Source organism: Acomys minous, assembly GCF_964271855.1.
Source record: "Acomys minous genome assembly, chromosome: 10".
Classification (NCBI taxonomy): Eukaryota; Metazoa; Chordata; class Mammalia; order Rodentia; family Muridae; genus Acomys; species Acomys minous.
In genome coordinates, this window is record NC_140491.1 from 10,462,739 (window position 1) to 10,481,819 (window position 19,081).

Here is a 19,081-nt window from a genome sequence, read left to right on the forward strand (position 1 = left end):
AAACTCTACTACGGACAATCCTGTCCCACTATTTCAAATTAATATGATCATATCCACAGTATCCACAGTCTTGACTCCTTCCTTAGGATTTCACAGCCAATAGCAAGCTGTGAGGCTTTGCCAGCTGCTAACTACAGAATACATACTGACTGTACACCACAAGAGCGTTCAAGCAGTACGGCGGACAGAACAAGCAGTTGTCCATGTGTTTTATATAAGGACCTCTGAGGGAAATTAAAAGTATAAACTGTAGAAACTACAGGATTTGACAAGAAGGCAAGGATAAGAAATGTGAGAATATATGAAGCCAACAGACCACTAGACAGTCAAATCAAAAACAATATGTAGGTACCGGCAGACTGTAGTGCTCTGTGCGGGGCAATAAGCAGAAGAGAGTGTAGAAACATTGAAGTAAAATTGAACAAGTGAGTAAAGCAACAGGCAATATGGCTACAGTGGTCTTTCTGTAAATATTACCTTCTGTTTCCAGTTCTCAGAGTGGACTATTAAAAAGGCATGTTCAGATCAAAAATTCAAGCGACACCACATGCTGGCGAGGATGTGGGGAGAGAGGAACACTCCTTCATTGCTGGTGGGAATGCAAACTAGTACAACCACTTTGGAAATCTATCTGGTGCTATCTCAGAAAAATGGGAATAGGGCTTCCTCAAGACCCAGCTATTCCACTCCTTGGAATATACCCAGAAGATGCTCCAGCACACAGCAAGAAAATTTGCTCAACCATGTTCATAGCAGCCTTATTCATAATAGCCAGAACATGGAAACAGCCTAAGTGTCCCTCAATAGAAGAATGGATAAAGAAACTGTGGTACATATACACTATGGAATACTATTCAGCTATTAAAAACAAGGAATTCCCGAAATCTGTGGATAAATGGATTGAGCTAGAAATGATCATAATGAGTGAGTTAACCCAGAAGCAGAAAGACTCAAATGGTATATACTCACTTATATCTGCATATTAGCCCAATGGGCATGTCCCACGAAAGCCTTCACTTACCAGGAAACTGAGACAGAGGGGAGGACATCTAGTGGGACTCTAGATAAGAGAATCATGGGAGAAAGGCAAAGTAGAAGGACCCAGAGGGTCCTAGAAGCCTACAAGTAGAACATTATGATAGGCAGATTTGGGCTCAGGGGTCCCGCTCAAACTAAGGCACCAGCCAAGGACAGTACAGGCGGTAAACCTCAAGCCCCTACCTAGATCTAGCCAATGGACAGAACACTCTCCACAGTAGAGTGGAGAGTGGGATATTACTTTCTCACATACTCTGTTGCCTCACCTTTGACCATGTCCCCTGGACGGGGAGACCTGGTGGCACTCAGAGGAAGGACAGCAGGTTACCAAGAAGAGACTTGATACCCTATGAGCATATACAGGGGGAGGTAATCCCCCTCAGGAACAGTCATAGGGGAGGGGAATAAGGGGAAACTGAGAGGGAGGGAAGAATGGGAGGATACAAGGGATGGGATAACCATTGAGATGTAACAAGAATAAATTAATAAAGGAGGAAAAAAAAGAATTAAAAAAAAAAGGCATGTTCACCTGATTGTGCTTGCTAGACTATGACCAGGCCAAATTCCAAGACAGAGCAATATAAGTCTCCATAAGGTTAGGTAAAACCACGCAGCATGTACACAATGAACGTGTGATCTTCGTCAGGACTTAAGCATCTCTGGGGAACATGATACTATTTTCTTGATCTATAATCAAGAGCTACTCATATTGAGTACATTGAGGCATCAAGCTCTCAGTGCTGTCAGTTATAAAACCTTGGCTGCTTGCTGCTTTCCAGCTCTGTAGTATTGCTTTGGAAAGTTTGTATGTTTTCACAATAAAGCAGAGAGATATTGTACTGGAAACATATTTGCTGGAGTTTGTCATCATGTTTGACATCATCTCCTTTAGCATTGAGATAGGCTTCCCTGCTAAACTGTGGGCCTGACTAGTAATCCTGAGACAGGTATAGTTTAGGCTTCTGTTGTCCGATCAATACATACCATGTAGTTTTGGGGAAAGGGCAGGTGGCCTCTTTGGTCTGGTGAGATTATTACAGAATTGGAAAGTATAATAGCAGAAACACATGATGTATACTAACCTGTGATTTCCAATTTTATGCATAGTGTTTGCCTAGTGGTATCTATTACATTCACCAAAAAAAAAGATTAAGGAAAACACATGAGAGTTCAGAATTAAATTTGCTCATATTATCTACCAAGGTAAAAGTATATTAAATTCTTAATTATCTACTTTGAGCATGCACTTGGAAATCATATTTTGTCTAGCCACTGGCGATATCCAGGTAAATATATTCAAATTTTGGTCAAGTACTCAGTAAAACATAGAATTTACAATTTTCCTTTGAATTAAGTTTTAAAATAATTGCTTTAAAAAGAAACAGTACCTTGTTAAAACTAAAGCAATTTTAGAGTCTAATTTATTTTTTATATTTCCAGCAAAACTCTTTGTAAGCCAAAAAATAATGATAGAATAATAGGCCATATTTTTTTAAAACGCTTTTATTACTTCATGCTATGACTAAACTAGGTTAGTTAAATAATGCCTAGCAAAGGAAAACTGCTTTAATGATCAAGTAAGAAAGTATTGTAATTAGCTCTGAAAAACCTTTACATTATTAATTTGCTTAGAAAACCATTATCTTCCTAGGGGGGGAAAATGTCATTTTAGTCTTTCACATTCTTCCTCCTTTCAATTAGGAATTCCAGCTATTCTACCAGTTCACATGAGCCTGATTTTTAAAAATACATAAATAAGTGATAGATAGATAGTTAGGTAGAGAGATGATAGACAGATAGATAGACAGACAGACAGACAGACAGACAGACAGATAGATAGATAGAGGTACTTAAGGAAGCCTCTTTAAATTAAGTATAAAATATTTGCATCTAAGATTAAGTGGCTGGTATTTTTCTTGTATCTTGATTTGGACCTGGCTTGGAGTAGAATAATGTATAAAATTTATGGCATTTCTTTCTTTGCAGGTGGGTGAAAGTAGTTTGTGAAGGATACGAAGAACCAAAGTCGTCCTGAGGACAGAAGCCAAGACAGAGCCATCCCTCCTGAGGGCAGAAACAGAGGTGAGACCAGATCTCTAGGGAGAGTAAAAAACAAAAACAAAACAAAACAAAAAAACCAGAATGCCCACACCCCAGAGGGCAGGGGAATCAGAGCCAAGGAACACCAGCATTTCTATTGCTGGCTATGTCTCTACTGCAGCTGCTGGCATTTAAAATCTCTCTGCCAGTTTTAAGAGTTCAGGAACTATGTGGAAACATAACTTGAGATTTCCAAGGTAATGCTGAATGAATTTGTTCCTGATAGGACCCTTATACAGCCATCACTACAAGGTTTTCCATATACAGGAGTATAGCCTGATTACAGAGGGGAATAATGGATATTTCAAATAAATATTTGAAACATGCCAGTGTTTCCTTTTACTATAAATAAATAACAGGATAACTATGTATGGTGACAGATAGTACTCAGGAGCTTGATAGTTCCATATGCATGTGTTTGCCAAAAGATTGCTTATAGGCTTGTGCTCTTTATGAAGCCTAAAGATCTTCACTCAGTATATGAGAGTCACATGGTAGGGGAAAGAACCGACCCACTCAGGGTGTCCTCTGACCGCTAAGTGTATGCCATGGCTTTCATGCATCCTCCCTGGCATCAATAAATTGATAAATGTAACAAATACATTAAAATATGTGAGTATTTTATATACTCACAACTTTCATTTTTGATTTAAATCACAATTAGGATGACTGAACACACACACAAAATTAGTTTAAGCCATGTGTATAGACTTATTTTTTATTTTTGTGTACCTTTTGAGACTTTATTGCAGTTATAATGTTTTAAAAAACATATTTCTGCCAGTTCCTACCCTTCATATCTTAGAATAATGTACACTTCCACTTTCCTATCCCTATTTCATGTATTTTTTGATAGTTTGATTTCATTTTCACAATCTGTTTTTCCAGTTTAATGGCTTTTTTTATTACCATAAAATCAAAGTGAGTGCTGATACTCACACATTTTTTTTGCAGTTTTTTTTTATTAATTTATTCTTGTTACATCTCAATGGTTATCCCATCCCTTGTTTCCTCCCATTCTTCCCTCCCTCCCATTTTCCCCTTACTCCTCTCCCCTATGAGTGTTCCTGAGTGGGATTTCCTCCCCCTCCCCCCGTATATGCTCATAGGGTATCAAGTCTCTTCTTGGTAGCCTGCTATCCCTCCTCTGAGTGCTGCCAGGTCTCCCCAGGGGTCCTGCTCAAACTATGGCACCAGCCAAGGACAATACAGGCCATGAACTTCAAACCCCTACCCAGATCTAGCCAATGGACAGGACATTCTCCACAGTTGAGTGGAGAGTGGGGTATGACTTTCACACATACTCATGTATTTTTTTTAAACCCATAGGTTTCAATAAGTCTGGCAGGTGTGTAAATAGATACAAGATCATCCACTGGAAATTATCCTGGAAAGTGCCATATCTGAAGAAAAATGACTGTCTCTTCAATGAAACCCAACACTTGTTAACAGCTCCTTAGCCGAGAATGTAACTTTGTGAGCCCCTCACCTATTCATGCTGGCAAAGTTAAGATAAATGTAAGAGTTAACAGCCAGCTAAGAAAATTCTGATTATTTTTTACTCCAGAACAGTACATTGCACCATCTAGCACCATGAATTACAGCCAGCAGCAAGCTCATGTCTCTGCCTAGTTTCAGAGCACAGCACCATTAAACACACAGAAACACACAAATATGAGTACATATACACAAGCACACATGAACATACACACAACTATGCACACAAACATATAGATGCAGATCAAGTGACCAAAAATTTTAAAACAGCAATTTATTCATTTATTTATTTAACCCTATGTTTGGAAATCAGGGCCCAGTAAGGAGTAGGCAAATGCTCAATAACAGAGTTCTATTTTCAATACTCCATTTTATATTTTACATTGAGGGAGGATCTCACTAACTTGCCCAGCCTAGCCTGAACCTTACTTTCTTGCTACCGGAATTTTTTAGGGTAGCTGGTATAAAAAGTGTATTCCATGATACCCGGCTATGACAGTGTGCTTTCTAATAACCATACAGAAAAGTAAAAATAAATCAAGGTTAATTTTGATAATACATATATAATTTATCCTCATACATCATAAAATATTTTAAACCCAAGATGAAAAGTTATTAAGAATCTAGCTGGATGGTCAAAAAAGAAAAAAAAGGAAATGACAGAAAGTAATTTCTTGACAGTTATGTATTTCTTTATGGGTAATTCTACTAGAATTTAATATTTTTGACAATTGCTAAGAAAAAGCAAAAGTGGGATTGAAATTTCCTATTGAAATGTTACTAATTAGCACATTAATAAGCTGGTAAAATTATCTGAAATAATATACGTTAGTACATAGTAGTATTAATTAGTCAAACTATTATTTTACTGCTTCTTGTTGTGCTTTAGTGATGTAATTAAAGTTTTCATTCTATGTGAAAAGGAGTATTTAACAATCTTGCCCTTTTGCCCCATATAACTTCATTTACATTGCATTATTTTTAAATTCATGTTAGTATCCTTTCAAATATATCTCAAAAGATTGCAGTCATATATTTTAAATTGCCAGTGTCTTTGGATGATGCATATAATGTGTTAATGTTGCTTTTTGAAGGTCGTGTGATTATTGAAATCATTCAAAGTATATTGATAAGCAGGCAAATTAGCATTATTCTAACAGTTTTACTTTAAAGGATTCATTAATATAAAATAAATTTAGGTGCAAGCATTACAGATTACATCTCTTCCTAAGAAATTTTTTACTTAATTTCAAAAGAAATATTCAAAATAGGCTATTGATAGATGAGTGAGACCTAGAAAAACATTGGCCATGATGGAAATCATCTGCGAGCTCCGTTGTGCTGTTCATTTCAGACATTGTAAGGGTGCAGCAATGGAATATTACTGCAGCAGTGATCACTTTGCTTCCAGTTTTACCCACAAACCAAAGAATGTATCTGCTAAAAGATTGGATGGCATTTTTTTTTTCTTGTGTCCATTACTGACAAGAATTGGTCACATAAAATACAGCTGCTGTGATGAGTAGCAACACATTGCACGGATGCGCACTTCTTTTAAGTTGCTTTTCTTTTCTTTTTCTTTACACGCAAACTCTTCTGTTCAGTTTAAGTGGGAAGAGAAAGAGAGGGAGTGCAGAGAGAAGGAGAAGCTGATTGATTTCTCAGCAGCAGCAGCATTAGTGAATTAGTGTGTCAGAATCTCTGGGGACTGAACTTAGCAATTCTGCAATTTGCATTTTAAATAAGATTCACAATTGATTCTTATATGCCCTAATGTTTGAGAGCCTCTAGTTAAAGAGAATATTTGGGGACATCATTCAGTTACTTTTTTTCCTGAAGGTCCGGAGAGACGGTTTAACTTAAGCAGGCAGCTATAATTTGCAGAGCACATTTGAGTTCACAGAGACCGATAATTGATTCTGTACTTACAGGACTGGGAGCAGTTGCGTAATCAAGGACTGAGGACTTGAATGGGGATGCCATGTGGGATTTTCCCAAGAGAATCCCTCAAGCCATAACATGAGAAGTTATCCTAGAATACATATTTTTAATTTTATCTTTACTTCTCCCATGCTCTGCCTAATAAAATTGGCAGTGACCTGAATGAAGAACTTAATATAGAAATAAGGAGTTGTGCTTACTCAATGCATTGTTATCACACAGGAAGAGTGTGGCATGGAGTCCAGGGAACTCAAATGTATTTCTTATAAACTCACCCACCAATATCGATTGAATGTAGATATGTAAAACACTGAGATATATTAGTCCTTGAATTGTCTGTCTTCTTGGATTTTTGTTCATAATGAATATTCTACAAAACCCTATGTCTACCTTCCTATAGTAGGCTCCAACCACTATTAGAGAGTGTTTTGGTGTCTTATTCTTTTTACTTAAGATTTCCTACATTTTAATTTCAGAAAACAATTAGACAACAGTATACAGAGGAACATAATTTAAAAAGTGAAAAAAAAATCTAGAAGGATTTAATGAGAAAAATAAACCTGGTATGATTCTTCTTGATTATTTGCTCATAGTAGCAACATCTTTGAACAATTTCAGATTTTACATTCTTTTTGTTATATATCCATTTAAAATTTTTTTCTTTATTTTTTACCTGGAAAGATAATGGTTTAATGTTTCTTCATAGTGCTTAATCTGCTGCAATTTTTAACCAACATCCACTTCTAGTCTTCCACTTCCCTATACATATGTATGCTGTACTTTGTGATTTTATTCTGCTCTGTATTAAGTAAAACTTTCCAAATATGTGACAACTTTTACATAAATAGAATACTTAGCCATGAAATGAAATACTTGTATCTGGGATACATTCTCCTAGTCAATAGGGCAGGGCTGGGAATCATTAAACATTATCCTTTGAAAAAGAGATAAATGCCAGGGTTAGCTCTCTCCCATGCAGTGTGTCTCAGGTTGGGGCAGGCAGTGGTTCGACATTCCCTCAGCCTCTACTCTATCTGTATCTCTGCATATCTTGTAGGCAGAGTAAATTTTGGGTAGAGTGTTTTGTAAGTTCATTGGTGTTCCCCTCCAACCACTGTAGGTCCTGCCGGGCTAGAAGGTGGCCTCCTCCTCAGTTTCCAGTCAATTAGAGACATCCTCATATCCTCTCTGTAGCATACCCTGACTTCAAATTGTCTTCAGTTTGTCTCAGCTATGTGCTACCCTTAGTTTCCATTTTCTCCCCAAGCCCTCTCAACTCCCTTGACTTCATTAAGGATACTCTGCTATGTTTACACACAGGAGCCTAGCATAACTGCCCTCCAAGGAAGCCCCACCCAGAAGCCCATCAAATCAGATGTAGAGACTCATAGACAAGCAATAGGCTGAGCTTGGGGAGTCCTGTTAAAGAGTAAGGAGGTTGGGGGACTGGGGAGTGAGGTGTGGGGGTAGCAGTGGGTGAGTGGTAAGGCTGGGAGGATAAACAGACCTCCCAGAGGTGACACAAACACCACATGAAGAACAACAAGTCAACTAACCTAGACCCATAGGGGCACACAGAGACAGAAGCACCAACCAAAGGGCATGCATGGACTGGACCTAGGTCCCCCTACACAAATGTAACGGATGGGCAGTTTGATCTTCATGTAGGTCCCTTAGGAAGTTGAGTGAGTGCTGTCTATGATAGGGATTCGGTTGTTTGCTTTCAATCTCTGTGACCTAATGGGGCTGCCTTGCCTGGCCTCAATGGGTGAAGATGAGCTCAGTCCTGATGTGATAGGATGTGCTGGGGCGGGTTAGTGGGGGAGGAGGGATTCCCCTTTCCTGAGGAGAAGGGGAGGGAAGATAGGAGGAAGAAAGTGGGAAGGAGTTGTTCATTGTCCAGTTGGGGAAGGCCTACATTTCATGTCCTGTGGGTCAGTCCAGGCACTGCTTGCCTCTGGATGAGAACAGATGGACCTTGAGAGCAAACGTCCCAATGGACCATTTCTTGCTCATGGAAGCTAGAGAGATTTAGGGTGAGGCCCACGGCCTGGGACCTGGGTCAGGTTCCCAGTCTCAAGGGGTTGGGGTGTGTGGTAGGGATTGTGTGTATGAGGGCGGGAGTGGGAAATGAGTTTCCACTGGTGTTGACAGTCAAGCTCTTTTAGGATAAGACTGCAGGTCTCAGAGGGTAGTAGAGACTCAAGAACCCCACTGGCCCATGATGATACCAAGCTCCTTGTTCAAGTCCCTGTGCTAAGCAGGCAGATGAAACCCACTGATTTGCAGGTCTGGCAGTGCTACACCAGGGGCCAGCACTGAGCTAGAGGCAGGGGTGGAGCAGGGCCCAGTGGCTGCCTGATCACAGGGCCCACATCCCTCAATAAATGGAGTATAAGAAGGTAATAGTGGAGCAATGGCAAACCCAGCAGAGGCAGGCAGATCACTGTGAGTTTAAGGCCAACCTGGTCTACAAAGTGAGTCAAGGACAGCCAAATGTACACAGAGAAATCCTGTCTCGAAAAATCAACAAAACAAAACAAAACATCCAAACAAACAAAAAACATAACACAACAGCAAGCAAGCTCCTAAGAGAGCAAACCAGGCAGCCTTTATTTTATAGACCTTGGCCAGTGGGGAGGGGTTTTGAAGGTGAATGTGTCTGTATCATTAGTGTGAAGGGTGCCAGAATACTTAATCTGCATATAGTGGTACATTACCTCATTTACAGGCGGTAACATGGACCTAGCACAAGAAGGAGAAGCCTGTACTTAATTATCCTAGGTGTGAGGGCATGAATCCGATGCGTAGGATTAGAGGTCATTTGCTGGAGGCTAGGATCTCCTAAAGATAGGGTGTAGTACTTCTAGGAATTAATTACCTGTGCTTGTTGAAGAAGTCCCTTATCAGGAAAGGGTCTGGCCTCTAATCTTCCCTGAGGGCTATGTGATACTCCTTACAAAACCTGGAGTTACCAGATCAGATAGAGTGAGAACCCCACTGAGGAAAAGGAAACCACCAACATAGACCAAGCACACAACTGGCTATCTAGAGAAGTCAGACTTCAACCTTACCCAACAGAGTCCCAAAGAGAGGGACTGGGAAAAGAGGAGGGAGGGGGCTACAATCACGAAGTAAAGTGAGTACATAAATCAAAAATAATTTTTTAGAAAAGAAGAAGAGATAAGAGCTTTTGTTACAAAACTGTGGTCAAGATCTGGAATGTACTTGTATTTGTGTTGCAGATGAGAGGAAAAGTATATGATGCAACCAGAAAACCTTTAGGTTAATAGATTAGTCAAGAAAGAAAAGTTAAAACTTCTGCATTCCTTGGAGACTAGAGTGTGAAAGTTTGGGTGAAAACTGAGCATGGAAGGCAAGAGTGGCTCTGTCATGGGAGTTACAATATGTATTATTTTTCCTTTCACCTTATTGGGAATAAATAAATCATACATTGTTTTCTCAATTCCCCTAACTATAGTACACCATCATTCCAGTTGAATTAATAGACATATCTTGTCCACTGAAACTTTTACTTTCTCATAAATGTGACACAGCTACTCCCTAGACATTGATTAATAACACATATAGTCATTATATAAGGTATATTCAAAGCTAGCAAACATTATAGACTTGGAGACACAATTGGATGCTCTCCATTTGTTTCCCAAACCTGAAATTGTGTTTGCTAATCTTTGCATTTTCATGATTCCACAACCCTTATGGATTCTTTTGATATTGTCATTTGTTGTACATAATTCCTCCTTCCTTTTTGAAAATAGGAATATCTTTTTACCTTTTATGTATTAAATGTCTTCATGTGATTCCATTTACATAGCTTAGGTCATACATTACTATTAATCATTTTGCCTTTTAAAGACTAAGATATTCTCTGTTTTCTCTCACTTCTTATTATCAAGATAAATTCTCGAGTATACGGAGTTTCTTCCCTTCCTATAGAAAATTTCTCCAGCTTATTATTTCTAGAAAATATATTGTGAGTCATCTTTAGATTAGAGAAATCACATTACCACCCAAGCAGAAAACAAAATAATAGGGAAATAAGCACTTACTTCCACAGTTCTTAAGCTAGACAAAAATTCACCTGTTCATCCAAGATATAAAGGCTTCTTGCTTTTCTTGCTTCTGAAAATTCTATATAGGCAAATTATAGCTTTTCCTGATTACATGACATATTTCTTGATTGTAAACACTGAGGTGAGTGGTGCATTTTAAAAACTAATATTATGAAGACATGCATTGTCAGGAGGATAAACAGAAATGTGAAATGTAATATATAATAAAAAAAAAAGAAAAAACTTGAACACAGATTAGTAAACGAGTATCAAAGTTCCAATACACTCAGAGGACCAGTAAACATCATACATGAACTAAACCTCACACAATTCACAATTAACAGAAGGGCTTCCTAATATTCATTCATTAACATTTCTGCAAAAATCTACCAAATAATAAGCCATTGCTCTAGAATAAACTGGGGATATGAATGTAGAGCCACGAGTAACTCTTAAAATATCAAAATGATTTGATTTTCATATTTTAATTAAAATGATTTGTTTCTACCCTTCTAGAAGCTGTTGTTTCTGTGACTCTTTATATACTCCAAAGTACAAAAGTTTCACATGTATATTTGTGAGTCAGAAAGTGATGACAAAATTCTTCTACTGGTGTGACTTGTAAAAAAGAATAATCCATGCCAGCTTGAAATGTGTTTCCCAAATCCATGTTGGAACTGGTCTCTTATGAGAGGAGGCTTGGTCAAGCGAGGCTTGTCCTACTGTATGAATTCTCACATTTATCTGGTTTATATTATTTATAATAAAAATGTGTCTCCTTATATTCCTTCTTTTTCATCACCTCTCACTTGACTTAACTGTCCACACACAAGGACCATTTTCCTGTTACAAAAAAAGGTAAAAAAGATGGTAGCATCATATTATATTCTAGAATGGAACTTAATAATTATCTAAAGTGAATTTATCTAAAATTGTTACATCAAGACTAAGGTTGTTTTAGTAATATCATTGCTATTAGCGTAGTCCTTATTTATTTACAAGTGTTGTTGTATGTCCTTTTACTCAATATGTTCCTTATTGATTTATCATGTGCGTGTAGCTCAATTGTATTACGCTTACTTGTCACTTCATTGAGCCATCCCAATGCCTTCCTCTAACTACACATATTAAAATGACTGAGAGGAAGCCTGTGAGTTATAGTCACAATATACCAGGCAGGGGTTTTAAGATTTTAAGCAAATTGCTTAGCATTCTATTCTTCACATTCTATACCTTAAAATGAACATATAAATGTCAACTAAGGTTGTTGTCAATAGTAATGTAAAGCAGTAGAGTAATAGAAAGATAGAAAACTCAAAGGTATTTAACAGAGTTATTATTGTGACACAAATGCGTGCCGTCGGAGAAAGGGACACAAATTGGCATACCAATATAATAATACCAGCCACTAATATGGAAAGAGTTGCAAGTTAAAAGCTAAAACAGGCTCCTAATTTCTTTCCAGTTTAGTGCTAAGGTTCTTTGCATCCACTTTCATAAAGCAGCTTTCAATTACACATAATGAGATGTATCACATCAGTCATTTAGGGAGCGTTGGGAAATTATCTGCAATGGAAGTAAATAAATTCAATGAAAGGCAAGAGTAAAAATGTGTGATGAATTTCAATGACCAGGGAGGGATTAGGTATGAGGGGAAGGGATGGAAGGAGAGAGTGTTGGGGGAAACAGATGGAATTGGGGACATTTACGGGTGGTGCGATAACCTATTTCCAGTGCAAAATTCCTGGACTCTATGAGGGTGACCCTATTAAGGCTCCTAGTAATGAAGGACATGGAAGGGATCTGCACTGGAGATGTTTTGAGCCAAGCAAGGCTTCCCAGTGATAGCCTACAATCTGTCCTGCCAGCAAGATGTGCTGGAGCAGTGGTGAGACAGAACTTGTAGGAGTGGCCTGCCAATGTCTGATTTACCTTGGGGCCTATGCTAGGAGAATAAGCCCATGCCCTAGACTTCCTGATGGGCAGGCATGATAGGTTGGATAGCCCAGAGACCTCGAGTAAAACCAAACACAACTGGAAAGGCCAGAAAAAAAAACCAAAAAACAAAAAAACCATGAAATGATTCCTAATGATGTTCTGCTATACTTACAAATCAGCCCGTTTTCAGTTTGTCATCAGAGAGGTTTTCTCCAGCCACAAATGGGAGCTGGTGTGATGCCCAAGCCAGACTATTTATGTGGTATGTGGAGGTCTTCATTGGGTCCCGCTTCCTGGAACTCAGTATCTGGAGAAAGGAGGACAGAAAGCTTGTAGGAGTAAGAGAGGATGGACGACACCAATTCAACCTCTCCACAGAATCTGCTAAACAGGGCTCACCTGGGATCAAAGAGATTGAAGCAGCATGCATGGGGCCTTCATGTGTCTGAACCAAGTTTTCTGTGTATATGTTATGTTCAATGTTTTTGTAGAACTCCTAACAGAGGAAGCAGACATGTCTCTTACCCTTTGCCTGCTCTTCGAACTATTTTCCTCCTATGCGGTTGCCTTGTCCAACCTTGACTTAAGTGCTTTTACCTTGCCTTATTGTATCTTGTTTTATCCTATTAGTCTTGAGGCTCGCTCTTTTCTGATCATTGGTCTGGGGAGAAGGGTTGTGGGGTTTAATTCAGAGGAGTGAAAGGAGAATAAACTGTGGGAAAGATGTATGACGGACGAATATATTTTCAGTAAAATTATTTTTAAAAAACTATTAAAAGGATTAAGAATTACCAGAGGGAGGATTCAATATACTTTTTAAGTATATATGAACTGAAAATCTGAGAAATGGAAAAAATTATGCATCCATCAAATATGAATTAATTCTATAAAATATATGTAATTATGTCTATATTATTTAGTCTAATCATATTCGTTATAATTTCTAACTTTGTAAAGGATAAAGTTACTTTGCTTAATGGCAAACACATTCTTTTTGTTTTCGTTATCACTACAACTGACATCACCTAAGGCTACACTTTCAACTTCTTAGTCAAGTTTAGTGAGAAATAACATTCATGGAAGAAGTTTCAAGATGTAAGCAAATTGTTTACAGATAGTCAGCAATAATCAAGAGTAGCCTGCGGTTTGTGGCTTCTCTGAAGCTTGGAGAATCTACCAGAGGAGTTTCAGAGGAAGAATAAAGTAGGTCACCATAGGACACACAGATTTCATGATAAACCTTTGTCTCAGCGGGGAAAAGTTTGGTCAGATATCCTGAAGCCTAGATAGTTTTGACCAGTACTCTTTTTCTTCTTAAGTTGGAAGTTATTGTTGAGAAATTAAAGTGAGAAAATGGTAAGAACTCAATTAGTGGTTGAAGTGTTCCATACATACCAGATATATAGGGAATTATTTAAAATTTTTATTTTTAAAAGTTTTGAGTCTATATAATGTGCCTGTTGCTCTCAAAAAACTCACCCTATAACACCTGGGAAAATGCCTACAGACAAAGTGAATAATGTACTTTATCCTTTTTATTGATTTTGCAAAATATGTCAATATTGTATGAGCTGGAAATTTCCATAAGTAAACATTTTATAATATTTATAGATAATCTTATATCCTATAAATCTAATGCCATTGAACTGTGTTCTGACATTTCTCTGCTGTATTCAGGGTATAAATAAATTCTACACATTAATTAATTAATTAATTTCAATTAAAATATAATTTCTTCATTTTCTCTCTTCCTTTTTCTTTCTCCATCCCCTCCCATGTATTTCACCTAAACCTTTTCAATGCTCTTCCCTTCCTTCCTCTCAAATTCACTTTTTCTCTCTTTGCATTATTGTTAGTACATAAACTTATATAAAAACATAGATTATAAATAGAATATGCTGAAGCATTTTGATTCTGATTATATGTATTTGATTTCCAGGATTACCACTTGGTATTGGGTAATGAGTTATGGAGCTCATATTTGGTTAAGAATATTCCTTTTCTCTAAGGTATAATTAGTTACCTTTATTTCTTTTTCTAGAGATAAGGTACCATGGGACTCCCATCTTCTGTGTTAGCATGTCTGTTGGTGTATCCATCCATGGACCTATTATTGTTTATTGTCTTATGGGCATAGCTTCTCTGTCACAATCTAAAAGCTGGCTTCTAATGCTAAGATAGCCATTAAGCTCTGCTTACAGCATGCGACCACATTTTCAATCCAAAGCTCAGAAGTCTTCCACATTCCTAACAAAATAACTCAGTATCATCAGTTTTGTCATAGCAATGGCCAACTCCTTGTGCCAATTTCTGTATTGTTTACTTTTTCTATTGATGTTATAGGACAACATAATCAGGGAAAAATAGAAACAACAATTTATTTGTCCTCCTAATCTATCACAATCCTGGTGGGAAATTATGTCATGAGACAAGCATGAAACCTGGAGCACAGATGAGAGGTGCATCTTAACCCACAAGGAGGAAGCAGAGAGAGCAAACTGGGGATGATGTAAGACGGCGAAATCTCAAAGCACACCATAAGCAACCCAAACACTCTCATCAGTGGAGACATAGTATTTTAATGCTTGAGACTATGAGGCAGGGTGTCTCATTCAACCCACAATACTCAGAGTTTTCGTAGTATATTAATAGCAAAGTAGTCCCCATATTTTTTGCATGTTTTCTTTAAGGACAGGAGGTAACTAACATGGCAAACTTATTTTATTTTATTTTACTTATTTTTATTTAGGACAGAAGATAAGTTAAACATGAATAATTCCTCATAAAATGCTGTTTTATCTTGGTCGACAGTGGTGTTCCATAGATCTTCCATACTATGGTTACCCTCCACAACATAACAATAACTTCCTAGGGCTGAAGACACCACATATTTATACCAAAGAACAGTGAGAAATCGACTGGGCTCTCAACTAGAATCTTCATATACAATTCATAATGCTGCCATAATGCTAACAAAGAGAATAATAGTTACGAATTTCACCCAGCAGTTGAATCCAGGAAGCTAGAATAATGACCCTCCTAGCAGACACAACAGTTGCATCAATGTTTTGAAAGTAAACAAACACTTTTGATTTAAGACCCACTCCAACTTATGGAACCTGTCTATACCTGACACTCTCAGTAAGGCCAAGAACACAAGGTGAGGTCGTTATTGAGCCATGTTATCATTCTGATAAAGGAACATGACAAAAACTCTTAAGATGTGTTGATACATTCATATGTCACTGTTTGGCTTTCACTGGAGAAGCTTCTCTTTGAAAACGAGGGTAACTAACATTGAACCCAAAACTGCTTACCATGTAGAAGAGAAGAGATTGTGGAATTCTCAGGCCTGAATTGAGGGTCTATATCACACTCCATCCTCTGAAGGCTCAGGGATCTTGAAAGAAAAGGAGATGGAAATATTTTAAGCCACAAAGGTGGTGGATGACATCAAACATTTTCTAGAAACAACAAAGCAGATACCACTATGAGCTCACAGACTGTGACAGCATACACAAGGCATTCTCAAGCTCGAGCCAGACAGAAATCCCCACACGGAAGCATAAAAGAAGCCACAAAATCCTGCCCCCTAGATGAGGAACTACTGGTGGTGTGTTGGTGTTGGGAAAGGGAAAGCCAGTGTTCTTTAACGGAATGGTATCTGGTATATTGATCACACACCAGGGGAGAACTCACACTCGGGAGTATTTGGCTAACAGACACTGGACCAGATGGTCTAGGGAGAGGAAAGGAGGGATGGATCCAGGGATCCAGAGAGAAAGGGGAGGAGAGCGTGAATTGGGGTGTGTAGAGAGGTGAAGGAGGAGTGGGAAAAAAGTAATGAGTGTGAATACATTGTATTAAATTCCCAAATAATTGGGAAAGGCTTTATTGAAAAGATAGTAGATTATTATGGATGAGGAGGTGAAGGATGCAAGTGATAGGCAGTAAATTGTTACTAAGTATATAATACTTAAGGCGTAAACTATCCGGAACCCTGTTGTGCACAGTGGATTTCAGCTCTGACTGGGAAGAGTTATGCTGTCTCTTCAAACACAAACCCCACTCAAGTCACTAACTTCAAGAAGATGCAGAATAATCTATGTATACTTAACAATTCTGATTTTATTTGTAAATATATTGCACCCATTCAACTCTCCAAATGTTGATTTGAGAAATTTTACCTTGGAAGTCCTTTGGTAGCAAAATAATAAAAGAAATGGTCTGAAATTATTAATTGATATAAAAAGATTCAGAAAATTATATATTTTCTCTCATGTGTTTAAGTTATATGTGTAGGTATATGTATATTTGCATCTATGAGTGTGGACATACTAAGAAATGAAAGTGGAAAAGTGACTATACAAGAGAGAAAAATAAATTTCAAGGATGTAGGGAGGCAGGCGGTAGATATATAAGCCATGAAAGCAGAAACAGTATTCCAGAGTATGTAAGGGTTAAAAGATAAGGTGAGTAGTTTGAAAGGGAATTAAATAAGAAAAAGAGGTCAAAGAAAAGAAAGTATGAAAATGTTATCATTAAACTGATTACTTTGTATATTTTTATAAAGTTTTATTTTATTTGTGTGCATGCTCACATATATGTGGGAACCTTGGGAAGCCAGAAGAAGGTGACAAATATTTTCGAGCTAAGGCTGGGCATGGTGGTGCACACCTGTAATCCCTATAGTCAGGGAGGCAGAGGTAGGTGGATCACTGAGTTTGAGGCCAGTCTGCTCTACAAAGTGAGTCCAAGACCGCCAAGGCTACACATGGATACCCTGTCTTGAAAAAAGTATTTTTTTTTTTTTTGGAGCTAGAGTCACATATGTTTGTGAGCCACTTGATATGGGCAGTGAGAATCAAATTTCAGACCTCTGCAGGGGCCCAAGCTCTGTTAACCACAAAGCCTTCTGTTTAGCAGCAATACTTTTTGCTAATTTTTTAAAAAATCATGTTTTTATGATGGTTATCATCTTCTTTTCTATCAAGAAGATACTGTTGCTTCACAGTGTTCGTTTAGTTCTTTCTTACTTTTCCTTGGAAGCTTCTCAGAAGATTGAAAATATAGCCACTTGAAAATATAGCCACTTGAAAATATAGCCAAATTACTGCAGAATTATGAACAATAACAATATGTTTAAGCATTTCATCAGAAGATGTGAATGAACTCTCAGAACATATAGATTTAATCATAAACATCTAGATTGTCACATTCAAATATATAAATATCTGTTGGCTTCACTTAAATAATTTTGGATTTTTAATAAGAAGAGTGTATTTCTTTTAATTACTCAGATAAACAATGGTTATTACAGGAAATCTATATTGCTAATATGATACAGGAAACTAGGACTTTGTATATCTCTGTTATTCTTTGCAAAGAGTGGCTCAGTGCATAAAGCTCTTGTCATGAAACTCTGACAACCAAAGTTTGGATTCCTAGAGCCTTGTAAAGAAATTGGGCATTCCACATGTATTTCTACAATCTCAGTATTTAGAAAGAACAGAGAAGGTATCTTCTGGGCAAGCATGCTAGATAGACTAATCTTATTGGTAAGCATCTGGTTCTTGGAGAGACCCTGTCTTACTAGTGGGAAACAATCCAATTATCCCATCCACATGCTCATAAACACACATAAATACGCACCCATAACCAAGAATATATGCCCATACACAGATGAAGACGAATACAAACAGCACATACAAGTATTCACACACACACGCACACACACACACACATACACGCATACACAACATTCAACTTTATTTGTGATATATCTATCTACTTAATAGCAAATTTATCATACTATGATCGCGTGCTATACTTGAGATAAAATTACCGAAGTCTGTAATTATTTATGCAAGACTACTCTAATAATTTCGTAACATTTTCTAAGATAAAAAAATCATTGTTATTTTATAAGTGATAAAATGTATTAAAATTGACTTTCAATATATTAATAGGCAAATATACAGTGATTTCTGAACACTAACAAAAAAGTTTGTTATTGTTACAATACTCTCTTTGGTGAAAATTATTCTAAAGACAGGAAAACTTTGAAGATAAAATTTCCCTTAATTAAAATACTGTTTTCTAGCACTGGATGGCAAAATCAATAACTGGTTCAATGCCTTCAGGACCATTTGGTAGAAGAGTGAGATAACATCTGTGACTACATATTCTAGGATACTAAAAACAATCTACTCTTATCTATCCGTATTTATTTTGGTTGTTCAAAATTTTGTATCTAATAACAGTGCTTAGCTCTTGCATCACTGATAAACTGGCTAATTGCAATTGCCTGATTTAGCCATTGCTGATGCTTGCTTTTCTACTTCCTGAATATAGAAGAATATTTTCCAATAGCTTGAATGTGGGATTCCAGAAGCCAATATTAGGATTTTAAGGACTAAATGAAAAACATTCTTTATTTTATTTGCATTTGGAAACCAATTAAAAATGTAAATTCCCAAACTACTAACTGT

General features: G+C 37.4%; 1 long non-coding RNA gene across 1 annotated transcript in view; it reads right to left on the reverse strand.

Moving 5' to 3' along the window:
- The window catches only part of LOC311606649, a 38,690-nt gene extending 22,656 nt beyond the window's left edge, over window positions 1-16,034 (reverse strand). The window contains exons 1-2 of the long non-coding RNA XR_014782387.1: window positions 15,908-16,034; window positions 12,763-12,897 (exon numbers count right to left, since the gene is read on the reverse strand). This is a non-coding gene — a long non-coding RNA (uncharacterized lncRNA). The remainder of the gene's footprint in view (window positions 1-12,762; window positions 12,898-15,907) is intronic.
- Between the last annotated feature and the right edge of the window lie 3,047 nt (window positions 16,035-19,081).